The sequence below is a fragment of the Talpa europaea genome (assembly GCF_964194135.1).
Source record: "Talpa europaea genome assembly, chromosome: 9".
In the NCBI taxonomy this organism is placed as follows: Eukaryota; Metazoa; Chordata; class Mammalia; order Eulipotyphla; family Talpidae; genus Talpa; species Talpa europaea.
Genome location: NC_140076.1, coordinates 32,151,900 through 32,166,401, shown reverse-complemented (window position 1 = coordinate 32,166,401; position 14,502 = coordinate 32,151,900). Strand labels below are relative to the sequence as shown.

General features: G+C 40.4%; 1 pseudogene across 1 annotated transcript in view; it reads left to right on the top strand.

Moving 5' to 3' along the window:
• Positions 1-14,169, top strand: part of LOC311176656 (calreticulin-like) — a 54,457-nt pseudogene extending 40,288 nt beyond the window's left edge. The window contains exons 6-10 of the transcript in view: positions 367-575; positions 2,754-2,839; positions 3,684-3,845; positions 10,529-10,604; positions 13,921-14,169. The product of the transcript in view is annotated as a calreticulin-like (transcript). The remainder of the gene's footprint in view (positions 1-366; positions 576-2,753; positions 2,840-3,683; positions 3,846-10,528; positions 10,605-13,920) is intronic.
• The last annotated feature ends 333 nt before the right edge of the window (positions 14,170-14,502 follow it).

Genomic DNA, 14,502 nt, shown 5'->3' with positions numbered 1-14,502 from the left:
TGGAGTTGGCTTTATTTTGGAAACTGCAGACAAAATAGATGAATCAGACATGATGCTAACATTGAGAAGCTTTCAGCCTAGTGGGACACACAGAAAAACAAATAAGATCAGAGAATGACCAGAGCTGTGGTGGAGGAAGAATGGGCGGTGAGGAGACCAGAGGAGTGTGAGTATATACTTAGGAGAATCAGACCCAGAGTCTCTATAGGTTTAACCAAGAAATGAATAAGGGTTGTGGTAAAGTGTGTTTGTGAGTATTTGCGGAGTAGCATTCAGGAATTGAGGGTCTATTTTAGGTGGTGCATTTAATGTTTGACCTATAGATATCCAGTATAGAACTGAAATATTCTCCCATTCCCCTTTTAGATCCGTAGAGATACTCACCTTTACACTCTGATCATTAATCCAAATGCTACTTATGAGGTCAAAATGGACAACCAACAAGTAGCAGCTGGGAATCTGGAAGATGACTGTGACTTCTTGCCTCCCGGGAAGAAAAGAACTCCTATGCCCGGAAGCCTAGGAAATGGGATGAACAACTGCAAATAGAGGATCCTGAAGATAAGAAACCTGAGGTTTTAACCTAAGTGTTGAAAATAGGTTGCAGGGTCAGACACATTTGGGTTTGAATGTGAACTCCACCATTTACTATAAGACCCTAATCTACTAACAGGCCTTGAGCAAGGAATCTAATTGCTGTGTAAGTCAATTTCACAAATAGGAATTTTAATACCTATGTGAAAAGGCTGTTGTGAAGTTTAAATAAGCTTCTGTAACCAGCATACTGCCCAGTACATAGTTAATCCTTATTACATGGCATTTAATGTTAATAATGTACTGGATTTCGGGCCTCCCTGGTGGCACAAGGGGTTAAGCACAACGCTATGAAGCAATCTACAGCCTCTGAAGCACGAGTTCGATCCCCAGCCTGCCAGGGAGCAACCCACATAGCAAAGCAGACTTCTCCTGTCTCACCCGCTGCTCCCTTCAGCAGTATATTTCAGTCAGTCTACCTGTTCTGTTCCCTACTCTGTCTCTGGTGAATCCTCTCACCCCCCACATCTCTGGCCTGTACTCCAGCTCTTGTATGCATAAATAAATAAATCTTAAAAAAATAATGTGCTGGGCCTCCCCGGTGGCACAGAGGTTGAGCGCTGGGTTGCGAAGCTGCCCGCAGCCTCTGCAGCACCGGTTCGATCCCCGGCTGCTCCCCGGCCACCAGAGGAGGGTCCCACATGGTGCGCAGACCTCTCCTGCCGCCCACTGCTCCCCTCAGCAGTGTACTTCGGTCCTTCTGCCTGCTCTACTCCCCGTTCTGGCTCTGGTGAATTCTCTCACCCTCCCGCGCTTCTGACTGTACCCAGTGCTTGTATAAATAAATAAAAATAAATCTTAAAAAAAAATAATGTGCTGGATTTCAAACAAGAATTTGTTAAAGCAAGGGAAGTGGGATTGATTTGGAGGGAAGACACTTCAGACCCAGAGAACACCAGGAGCAAAGGCATAACTATTAGGTGGAAAATAACATGATTGTATAAAGAACTGAAAGCAGCAATTCAGTATTTGGAGAGCATAACGTTCAAGATGGGGGATGGTGGGAGATGAGATTGGAGAGATCTGTGGGAGTAAGGTCAAGGAGGGTCTCGTCTACTATGCTGCCACTCTGCAGGTCAGAGCAGATTCAGTCTCATACAGAGGAAATGCTCAGGGTTAAGCAAGGAGAAGCATGGGATCTAGTCCCTAAGCAGGAATCTAATTCCTGAGGAGGGACCTGCAGAGTAGCAAGCAGTAGCCCAGTCCTATGGAGAGGGTCAGCAAAGGGCTCCAAATCCCAGAAGAGGGAAGTTTAATGAGGGTATTAAGTCTCAGATGACCAGGTGAAATATCTGGGTTTTCAGCATGATGGGAAAATAAGGAACTAGGTTTCTTCCAGGTCCAACAGGTAGACTCAGGACAGCAAGAATATTCATAGACTTCTTGGTGAGGTCAAGCACCTAATGGAGTCAGGATTAGCTCAAAGCTGAGGGAAAGGAAAAAGGTTGTTTTCTCCTGATTACACTTGGGGAAAATAGAAACTGATGAGATAGATGAGGCTCTATCAAGACTCTAGTCCCCAGTATATGACATTTACTATTATGTCTCAGAATTCACAAAGCAGTTGAGGCAGCCCAGGATTCAGGGAACTTTGTCCCAGTTGCAATGCTGCTGAGTGACTATGAGCCTAGTGGACTTGGCACAGAAACTTAACCCAGTCTGGGCAAATGGTCAGTACCAAGGTGATCTGCCAGGTAGATAAAGCAAAGCCTTTAAGGTTCCATAGCTGGAAATATGAGTTAGGATAGGCTGTTTGTGACTTGGAGCTTTGTCTTGGGAAATAGAACAGGCCTGAGGTACAAGGAAGTACTGATGTAGATCTGGAAACATCTTTGGCTCTAAGGCAGGTTACCAAAGTAGGCCTTCAAGAAGAGGGACCTAGGTTAGAAGACCTGTTATGACAATAGGGACACAAAGAAGGGTATGGGATGGGATCAGAGGCATCTTATTTGAACTTAAAGTGATAGTGAACCTGAGGAAGGACTGGGATTGCTTTTAAAGGCTTTTCCTTTCTCTTACTAGGTTTCTTAGCCATCTTGAACTGGGTTCACGGGCAAGGACCAGGGGGTGTTGGAGACAGGGCCCCCACTACTGTACCCTGGATCCCAGTTTCATCCCAGCTCACACATCTGTCCTCATAGAGGAACATTTTGTTTTAGGACTGGGAGGACTTTGAGTGCCTTCCAGACACAGAGGCCGAGAAACCAGAGGACTGGAATGAGGCAGCAGATGGAAAGTGGAAAAGGTCCCTGACACCAACCCAAAATACAAGGCGAGGGAACGCTCTTTCCAGTGGCTGTGAGAAATAAGACAGGAAGACACATAAAATTTAATTTATAAAACATAAAATCTGAGATCCTGTGGTCCTCCTCCTCCCATCCTCTGTCTCTGCCTTAAGTCTATAGCTTCATCTGATCCCTGCCATCAGGGACATGCCTGACTGGGAGAGAGTGGGCTGCTAACAACTAACTCTGGTCCAGATAAGAGTTTTGTCAAGAGTGGTGGAAGGCAGCCAAAGGAACATATCAAAACAAAATATGTTCTGGGTTAGGAGCTAGAAGTCTCAGAAGTAGTCCAGAAAGAGAAAGCTGGGACATGAATGAGTTAAGGGTGTGGAGGAGGGAAGTGAGGGAAGGGTTCTTTTTAAAGGCTAACTCCTGACCACATTTCATAAGCAAGAGGGAACTAAAGGAAACTGCTCTCAAATGATCTAGAGATAAAACTGACTGAGGCAAGCAGATTTTATTTGGCCACAGTTTCCTGTGCTGTACACCAGGAAGAGATTGGTCCCATGCTGGAGTCCTTTGTTGATGTTCTCTAAGAAACCACATTTTCTTAACTTCATGAACAAACTTATGCAGAGAGGTAGGACTAAGTTCCAAATGGGCCTCTCTCATCTTGTTTGGCTTCCTTTGGGTTGAAAGTGGAATTTTAAAGTCTTGAGTATTAACTCAAAAAAAAGGAAGGAAGCTCCAGGAATCCTGTTCTGAATATGCCTAAATCACAACTGCCTTTCTTCCAGCTTGTATAAGATCAGAAGAATGGAAGCATACTAATGCCAGGTTCATTCTTTGGTTCTTTGCTTAAAGACAATGGAAACCTCGGATCATTGACAATTCCAGTTACCGGGGGGAATAGATTCATCCAGAAATAGACAACCCTAAATATAAGTCTGACTGCACCATTTGTCACTATTATAACATCAGCATGCTTGGCCTGAACCTTTGGCAGGTAAAGTCTCTCTGGGCTCAGTAGTTTGATCAACAGTTCTTAACACAAAGTGGAAAGAGTTCCAGGTTGGAAATTACAAGACTTGCACGAGTCTTAAACGTTCTAAGCCTCAAACTGCTCATCTTTAAATTGTATTTGTCCTAATGACTATAATAGCCAAAATTTACTGATGCCCTTACATGTGCTAAGCTCTGTATTAGAGACTTTATATATGCCAATAAATTCTCACTATGAAATCTACTTCTAGTTTTTGAATTTTTTATTTTCTTACATCCTATTTCATATGTGCAATTTTTGATTTTTCCTCTCAGGTGTAGTCCTCATAATTCTCCTACCACCACAGCACCAGTGAACCATAATCATAGTTCCCTTGTGCTCATCTCGCCCCTGTTTTGACAGGCCCCCCCCCATTCCCCCTACTGTATGCCTCAGATATATGGAAACATCATATTTCTAAATATGAAATCTGAGGTTCAAAAAAGTTAAATGATTTGCCTAAAGACATATATCTGATAAGCAGAAAAACTGGAATTTTAGCTTCGGTCTTTCTGAGGCCAGATTCAGGGGTTTTAATACTTTAGACTGTTTCTGCAGATCTTACATGATTCTTAGAGGCTGATTCTGCGGATGAAAAGGAATATAAGATGTGATAAAACCTTGGAATATTATAATCCCTAAACAAATGTTGTGGGTGATTGTCCTAGCCAGGAAGACGAGTCCTGACCTAGCATCCCTCTTTCTGCCAGTCATCCTGTTAGGGGGAAAAGGATGTCCTAAAGCTAATTCCATACAGGCTTTGTGGACTCCACCCCACCCCAGGACAAAGCCAAAGCCACTGGGAACTCCAAATCCCATCACCACCAAAGGGAAGGTGGCTGGAACCTGAGGGTGGGGTTAAGCAGCCAGGTTGATATAAAGACAGACACGTGGGCTTTGGGGGGGTCCCCCATTTTGGCTCTCCACCAGCTCGCAGCGTCCGGCCAGCTCTGAGAGTGCTTTGGGTTTCCAAGTCGGCGGATCGGGTAGGACGCATTAAAGACTTTATTTCCCTATTTTCTCCCTGAGTTGTACATTTTCCTTATTTCCTTTTCCCTTGTAAATAAACCTTTTATTAACCTTTTGTGTGTGCCTGTAGTGGAGTATTAATAAGTCCCTTTTAAGCACACGGGTGAGGACCCACAGCCAGGAACCTGTTCAATATCGGGGCTGTCCTATAACAATCTTTCCTGACCCTAATTGGAAGGGAAAGAGGAGGGCTCAGAATCTCAGACCTTAGGAGAGACATTTTCAGTCTCTGTCCTCCCTGAAACCTGTTATGGAATTGGGAAGACAATTTCCCAACTCAGGAGAAAAGTGAGTGCCTGAGGCACAAGACACATTATGTTCTTGTCTCCTTTCTTATCTGAAGAATGTGGATAGAGTTTGCACAAACTCCCATTGTTATCTCTGTTTTAAAGTTGTCTTTTAAAAATACAGAACATAACAGAAACTCTACATTTTGTTAAAGAATGTACTCCTATTAATAAGCCTAATCTGATTGTTTCCTTTAAATGTGCTGGGTTTTTCAAGTTTAACAATCTAGAGGAGATGGACAAATTCCTACAACTCTACAATCACCCAAAGCTAGATAAAGAAGAAATAGAACACCTAAACAGACCAATTACAATTAGCGAAATTGAAATGGTAATCAAAAACCTCCCCAAAAACAAAAGCCCAGGACCTGATGGATTTACAAATGAATTCTACCAAACATTCAGAGACGAATTAGTGCCTATCCTTCACAAACTCTTCCAAAAAATTGAGAAGGAAGGGACAATACCAAACACGTTCTATGAAGCCAACATTACACTAATACCAAAACCGAACAAGGACAACACAAAAAAGGAAAACTACAGGCCAATCTCCCTAATGAACACTGATGCAAAAATCCTCAATAAAATTTTAGCTATCAGAATCCAACAATGTATCCATAAGATAATTCACCACGACCAAGTTGGATTCATTCCAGGGGCACAAGGATGGTTTAACATCCGAAAATCAATCAACGTTATCCAACACATCAACAAAAAGAAATATAAAAACCATATGATAATATCAATAGATGCTGAGAAAGCTTTCGACAAAGTGCAACACCCATTCATGATAAAAGCCCTTGAAATTCTTGGGATACAAGGAACATACCTCAACATCATAAAGGCCATCTATGACAAGCCAACAGCCAGTATCATTCTCAATGGTGAAAAGCTGAAAGCAATTCCATTAAGATCTGGAACAAGACAAGGATGTCCACTCTCACCATTGCTTTTCAATATAATACTGGAAGTCCTAGCCAGGGCAATAAGACAAGAGAAAGACATCCAAGGAATCCAAATAGGAAAAGAAGAAGTCAAACTATCACTATTTGCAGACGATATGATATTATACATAGAGAACCCCAAAAACTCCACAGAAAAGCTAATTCAACTCATCAATCAGTTCAGTAAAGTGGCAGGATACAAAATCAACACGCAAAAGTCAGTAGCCTTCCTATACACAAACAATAAATCTGAAGAAGAAGAAATCAAAAAGACCATCCCTTTTGTTATTGAAACAAAAAAAATCAAATATTTGGGAATAAATCTAACAAAAGAGGTAAAGGACCTATACAAAGAAAACTATAAAACACTGTTAAAAGAAATAGAAGAAGACACAAAGAAATGGAGAGACATCCCCTGCTCATGGATTGGAAGAATAAACATTATTAAAATGGCCATCCTTCCAAAAGCAATATACAGATTCAATGCTATTCCAATCAAAATTTCAATGTTATTCTTCAAAGAAATAGAACAATTATTGATGAAATTCATATGGAATCACAAAAAACCCCGAATAGCCAAAGCTCTCCTGAAAAAAAAAGAAGGGAATGGAGGCATCAGACTCCCAGACTTCAAACTATACTACAAAGCCATAATCATCAAAACTGCATGGTATTGGAACAAGAACAGACATACAGACCAATGGAATCGAATAGAAAATCCAGAAATAAACCCACAGATTTATGGTCAACTAATCTTTGACAAAGGAGCAAAGAATATGCATTGGAGCAAAGAAAGTTTGTTCAATAAATGGTGCTGGGAAAACTGGGTCGCTACATGCAAAAGAATGAAGCTTGACCACCACCTCACACCATACACAAAAATCAACTCAAAATGGATTAAAGAACTAGACATAAGACCTGAAACCATAAAATATATAGAAGGAAATATAGGCGAAACACTACGTGATTTGCACATCAAAGACATCTTTACAGACACATCACCCAAAGCAGTGATAGTGAAAGCAAAGATAAACAGCTGGGACTACATCAAATTAAAGAGCTTTTGCACAGCAAAAGAGACAATAACAAAAACAAAGAGAAACCCCACCAACTGGGAGAACATTTTTGCACCCAACACTAATGATAAAGGACTGATCACAAAAATCTGCAAAGAGCTGATGAGACTCAACAACAACAAAGAAAATAATCCAGTCAAAAAATGGGCAGAAGAGCTTAAAAGAAACTTCTCTGAAGAGGAAATGCAAATGGCCAACAGGCATATGAAAAAATGTTCAACATCACTTGTCATCAGGGAAATGCAAATCAAAACTACCATGAGATACCATCTTACACCAGTGAGAATGGCACATATTAAAAAAACTAGCAACAACAAATGTTGGCGAGGGTGTGGAGAAAAAGGAACTCTTCTGCACTGTTGGTGGGAGTGCAAACTGGTCCAACCACTGTGGAAAGCTGTGTGGAGATTTCTGGACCTACTAAACATAGAGCTTCCATATGATCCAGCAATTCCACTCCTAGGTATTTACCCAAAGGACACAGAAACATCAATTCCAAAGAGCACCTGCACCCCTATGTTTATAGCAGCACTGTTTACAATAGCTAAGCTTTGGAAACAACCCAAATGCCCAAAAATAGATGACTGGATCAAGAAGATGTGGTACATATATACCATGGAATATTACTCAGCATTCAAAAAAGATAAACACATGCAATTTGCTGCAACATGGATGGCGCTGGAAGGGATCATGCTCAGCGAAATAAGCCAAAAAGAAAAAGAAAAATACCGGATGGTCTCACTCATAGCAGGAATCTAGAAAACTTAAATAAGGGACCAGGAAAATGAATAACTATAAGAAAGTGAAAATCAAAATCAACAAAAAACTATGAACCAGAGACACTTTTAGGGGGGCGGGGGCGGGAGGGGAGGGATTGGGGTCAGAATGGGGGGCTGCAATTGTATGGGGAATATAACAATAAAATTTATTAAAAAAAAAAAAAAAAAAAAGAAATTAACTGAAGTTCATGACCTTCAACTCAAGTCCCTGACCCTTGAACAAAAGCCAATAAATAAAACCATTAACTCACAAAAAAAAAAAAATAAAATAAATGTGCTGGGTTTTTAAAGTTTGTTGGTTTCTTTTCCACTTTTGAAAACATTAAGAAGGCCTCCCTGGTGGCTGAAGGTGTTAATTCTCAGCACTATGAAGCTATTGGCACCCACTGCAGCGCAAATTCGATCCCCAACCAGGGAGCTAACCCAAATGCTGCAGCACACCTCTCCTGTCTCACCTGCTGCTCCCTTCCACAGTGTATTTCAGTAAATCTGCCTGTTTTGCTTCCCACTCTGTCTCCGGTGAATCCTCTCAACACAACTGCCCCCCGCACTTCTGGCCTGTACCCCAGTTCTTTTATGCATAAATAAATTAATCTTTTTTTTAAAAAGAAAGAAAACATTAAGATATATATTTGAAACTGTGTCTTTGATCACCTGCAAAACTAAAAAATTATTTGGCTCCAATAGCTCTGAATTCTATCAACCTTTCCAAGCAAGCAAACCTTTCTATTTGGGAATTTAAACCACACCAAAGTTACATTTCTCAAAATTTGATTTTTAAAGATTTATTTATTTATGCATACAAGACTTGGGGTGCAGGCCAGAGATGTGGTAGGTGAGAGGACCCACGAGAGACAGAGTAGGGAGCAGAACAGGCAGATGTACTGAAACACACTGCTGAGGGGAGCAGCAGGCAAGACAGGAGAGGTCTGCTGCACCATATGGGTACTCCCTGGCCAGGGATCCAACTTGTGCTGCAGAGGCTGCAGATAGCTTCATAGGTTGTGTCTTAACCTCTTGCACCAACAGGGAGGGCTGGTTTCTCATATTTTAAAGGGCACATGAGTCACATGGGAATCATTGAAATCCAGATTCTGATCCAGCAGGTCTGGGAGGAAGCCTGGGAGACTATATTTCTACAACTCAAGCATTATCTTTTATCTTTTTTTTCTCTCGTGACACAGTTCTGCACAATGCTGACAACACCCTTGCAGGCATCCTTTCCTTCTAATTAGGTCTGGCACTCACAGGCCCTATTCTACCCTGCCCTCTCCATCATCCTGGCACATCCAGTTTACCACAGGGTCCTGTACCATATTGGAAAAGTCTAGTGACTGGCAGTGTGGAGATAGGCGGTGATTCCATCACCTGCCCACTACTTAGATTTCTGACTCCTCCTGTTCTCTGTCTGACACCTTCGCATAGAATCCCTCTGCCTCCTCACCTTCCCCCCTCCTTACCTCCCTTGCTTCTCCCAGCCCCAAACCCAGGAGTGATTGCATTCTTTCCTGACAACAGAGACTAGAAGGAGACAGAAGTGAGTAAAGAAAATCCCTTTTTCCTCACAATGAAATTAGAAGGATTTTAATTTCCAAGTCATTTTTTGGGAATCAAAATTAATGCAATGCATGTGAAACAATTCACAACATTAACAAATCAAAGTAATTCTGAGATTTCAGAAATAAACCCACAACATATGAACAACTAATTAATAACAAAGGAGCCAGGAACGAACAATGTAGAAAGTATATAGCCTATTAGGACCACCATTATATATGCAATTAGTCTTTGACAAAAAAAATCATTAAACAATTCATAACTATGTATACAATGGAGTAATAGTCATTTAAAAATGAAATCTTGCCATTTGACAAAACATATATGGATGTTAAGTATATTTTACTATGTGAAGTAAGTCAGACAAAGACAAATATGATTTCACTCATATATAGAATATTTTCAAAATGAACAAACAAAGCAAAACAAAAAGAGTTTGGTGGTTCACACAGGGAAAGGGAATTGAGGGAAGAGTGAAAGGGTTAAGATGCCTATTGTGTGGTAATGAATAAAAACTAAACTTTTGGTGGTCATCGCTTAGTAGCATGTATAGAAGTTGAATTATAATGATGTTTTCCTGAAACTTAAATGTTGTAAGCTAATGTTATGCAATTAGAAGAAAAATAAGAAAAGGATTGTAAGTGACATCAGGGAAAGGTGATGTCATGGCACTGGGCAACAATCTGGAGCCTAGTAGACTGGCAAAAATGTCTTTACACCCCCCTAAAATAGTGATCAGACACTTGAAGAACACAGAACCCCAGGAAATAGTAGATCAGATAGGTCTGTACGGCATTCTGTACCTCTATATTACTAATCACCTTTATATTCCCTCACTCTACCTTAATTTTTATTAAAATCTGGGCACATGGGCTGAGAATCTGTATTTAGCAAGGACCCCCCCCCTCCCCTGCCACCCAGGTGATTTTTAAAAAATCCTTTGACCTGACTCTAACCATCCTATTTTCATTTCAACATGTGAAATCAGGCAGTAGCTTCAACAATTTCTTTCTTACAAATGATGAGGAGTTTGCTGAAGAGGTTGAAAATAAAACCTGGGGAATAAGAAAAGTAAGATATTCTCCTATCCTAATATCCTACTCTATCTAGATATCTGACTCCTGAGTTGTGCTTTGTTCTTTGCATTTTAAAAATCAGCTCATATACTCATTGCCTCATTTTTTGGTCACAGGGCCTTGAGAGGTGTGGGAAAAGAACTCACATTCATTGGACATTTACAACTTTGTGACTTTATGACTTGACTTTATGAGCACATTATGAAGCTTATCCCAATTAATGCTTAAAAAGAATGCAGCAAGATGGATATGATTGTTCCCAATTTTTAGATGGAAGAAGTGAGATTTAAGATATATATATTCATTCTGCCCAAGAACACACACAACCTTTTAACTTGTTGAATTATATTTGAACCCAGAACTCACAGTGCGGTGATACAGAAAGGAGCCATTGAACCCATTTTGGAAGGAAGGCTTGGAGAAAGAAGGATGTTGTTCATGCTGTTAACCAGGTTCCCTGCTCTCTCAGAACTATTTAATGGGTGGAATGATCATTAGGACAATGGTTTCATGATGGTGACACCCTACATTGAGACTTCCTGATTCTGCAAGATCCTTTCAAGCAGGTTTTTGGTCAGTACTGAATTGCTCAATAGGCAAACTAAGCTCATGTTTAAGCACCTGCAAAGCATAGGACCAAAGAAAAATTAATTTTTTTATTTTATATATTTTTTACATCATTTTTCATTTTTGCACAATGTATGCATTTCCATCTTGGTTATAGTCCCCATACAATTCCCACCACGCTTGTTTTAATCCTGCTCCTTTCCCACGACCCATAGTGTGTCTCTGGTTTATAGTTGCTTGTTGATTTTGATTTTTACTTTTGTATTAATTAGTCTTTTCCCTGGTCCCTTATTTAGGTTTTCTAAATTCCTGCTATGAGTGAGACTAGCTGGTACTTTTCTTTTTCTTTCTGGCTTATTTCACTGAGCATGATTCCTTCCAGCTCCATCCATGTTGCTGCAAACTGCGTGAGTTTATCTTTTTTGATTGCTGAGTAATATTCCATTGTGTATATGTACCACATCTCCAAAGAAAAAAATTTTGAGGGAACTTTGATACTTCTTATTTCCAAAAAACATTGAAGTAGTCATCACGGGGAAAAATTACTAAATATCTTTACACTTTTAATATGTTTTTGGTTTGTTTTTACTTTGAGATTATCATTTAATATGTTCTGGTAAGGCAGTGTTATGTAGCACAAGTTTTAGAGCTGAATTGCTTAAATACAAATCTAGGCTCCATAACTTATAAATTCAGTACCTTGGGCAAGTCACTTAAACTCCCTGGTCTTCAGTTTTCTCGTTTTATATTGGAAATGATGATAACCACTCTCTTACAATTAAATAGACTATATTAAGTCCTCAATACAGGGTACCTATTAGATTAAATCATACATTCACCTGACAAATATTTATTGAGCTCAGACCACAGTTTTAGTTGCTGGGTATACATCACTGAAATAGAACAGAGAAGTTTCTGTCCTCAAGGTGCTTATATTCAGTTAAGGGAGATAGACAAGAAACATATGAAGAGATAAATATATGTATGTGTAAGTTGGTGAGATATACTATGGAGAGCAATAAGCAATAGAGAGGGCTGTGATCATGGGAGCGTTGGGGGCTGCTGTTTTAAGTAGCAGTGGCCAGGGAGGTTTCTTTGAGTAATAGTTAAGAGACATGGAAGAATTAAGGAGCAAGCTATGCAGCTATCTAAGGAATAAGAGCCTCTAGGTAGAACAGTAGACACAGCACCTGAGATAGAAGCATACCTTGTTTGTTCAAGAATAAGGAGGCCAGTGTGACTAGAGCTGGGTGAGCGAGAGAGCCAGAGTAGTTAGTATCATATGCCTGTGTAAAATGGGAAAGTATTAGAGTTGTTTCTAGCAGAGGAATGATATGAACTGGCCAAAGTTCAAAATATTACTCTAGCAGTTATGTTATTTAAAAAAAAAAAAGAGCAATTAAAGAAGACTATAGTGGAACAAAGGTGGAAATAGGTGGTAGTAGTGGAGATAAGAAGAAATACTCAGGGGCCTCCCCGGTGGCGCAGCGGTTGAGCGTTGGGTTGTGAAGCGCCAGTTCGATCTGCAGCGCCAGTTCCATCACCCCCAGGCCGCCGGACGAGGGTCCCACATGGCGCGCAGACCTCTCCTGCTGCCTGCTGCTCCCCTCAGCAGTGTATTTCGTCATTCTGCCTGTTCTGTTCCCCGCTCTGGCCCTGGTGAATTCTCTCACCCTTCCGTGCTTCTGACTGTACCCAGTGCTTGTATAAATAAATAAATATTAAAAAAAAAAGAAGAAGAAAGCCTCAGATCCATTTGAGGATATTACAGGAATGATGGATGAGACATGCAGTATGAGTGGGTGTAAATAAGGATGGCTCCAAGATATTTGACCCAAGTGATTAGAAAATGGAGTTATTGAGATGGGGAAGAGCATATTTGGGGGTGGGAGTGGACAAAGAGAAAAAGCAAATCATAGCTAGTGCTTTTCATGCATAAGAAAATGATGGCCTGATTGATAGATGTTTTTTCTCTCTAATCTTATGGTGAGCACAATAAAATGTCAGGCATTGTCTCCCTGCAGGATTCTAGAAGGACTCATTTTACTGAGAAAGCAGATTCTCAGTGTAGCTTTGTAGTAGGTAAGAGACCACTTGGCCCAGATGCTGTAGGTGAGAATTAAAATGCTGGTGGAGTTTAGACTAAGTATCCTTTCTTTAAGTTCCTTCTGCATAGAAAAAATTATGAAAATAACTCTAGGAATCACATTCTGGCACCTAGATAAACACATTAAAGGACACAGAAGGAGTCCCATTTCTGACTTAATATGAGTTTGTACCTGTCACAGCTCAAAAGCAAATTCAGAGAGTTCACAAAGATTGTGTTACTGTGATGCAGCAGAAAAGGGCCAGACTGACAGCCAAAAAACTTTGTTTCTAATTCTAGTTCTACCACTCACTAGCTATATAGCTTAGGCAAGTAATTTAATCAGCCTGAGCTGCAGTCAGATTTCTCATCTAGAATGCGAGGCTTGTAACACCTAGCTTGTGCAATGCTGTGAGAAATAGAAATAATGTGTGTAGATTGTCTAGCACCATGTTAAGCATTATCATAGGCATTTAGAAAATATTTGTTGAATCTGAACCATTTTATTTATGAACAAATTATACTCACATCACACATACTGAAAATTTGTATGTAAATAAAATCTTTAATAGTGTGGGATGATGTCAGACATTTCAAAAATGGGTTAACGTTGTTTATACCATCTGTAAATTATTTTGAAATTCCACATTCTAAACAGGATGTGGAGAAGCAATGGAGAGAATTATATGAAGAAATGGAAAAAGGGAAACAGGAAGAAGAGGACAAGAATAAAAGGGAAAAAGAGGAGCAAAGGGAAGATGATATCTGGGAAACCAAAGAAGAGGGAGGGGAAGAAGATTCTGCTGAGGAACAAGGAAGTGATGGACAGATGAAGAGAGACAATGCTGACAAAGCATTTTTGGGTAAAAATGAAAAAGTCAGGGTTGATCAGAAGAATGAACTGTAACTGTAACTAACACTCAGAAGCAAATGATGCTGCTTCGAAGGAGAAATGTTCAAGAGGTTGACAAAATCTGGAGACCAAAATTACTTGCTGTTTTTTTTAAACATTTATTTATTTATGCATTCAAGAACTGGGGTACAGGCCAGAGGTGTAGGGGGTGAGAGGAGTCACCAGAGACAGAGTGGGGAGCAGAACAGACAGACTGACTGAAATACCCAGCTGAGGGGAGCAGCGGCTGAGGGGAGCAGCGGGGTGAATCAGGAGAGGTCTGCTGCACCATGTGGGTACCTCCCTTGTCGGGCATTGAACTTGCGCTGCAGTGGCTACTGATAGCTT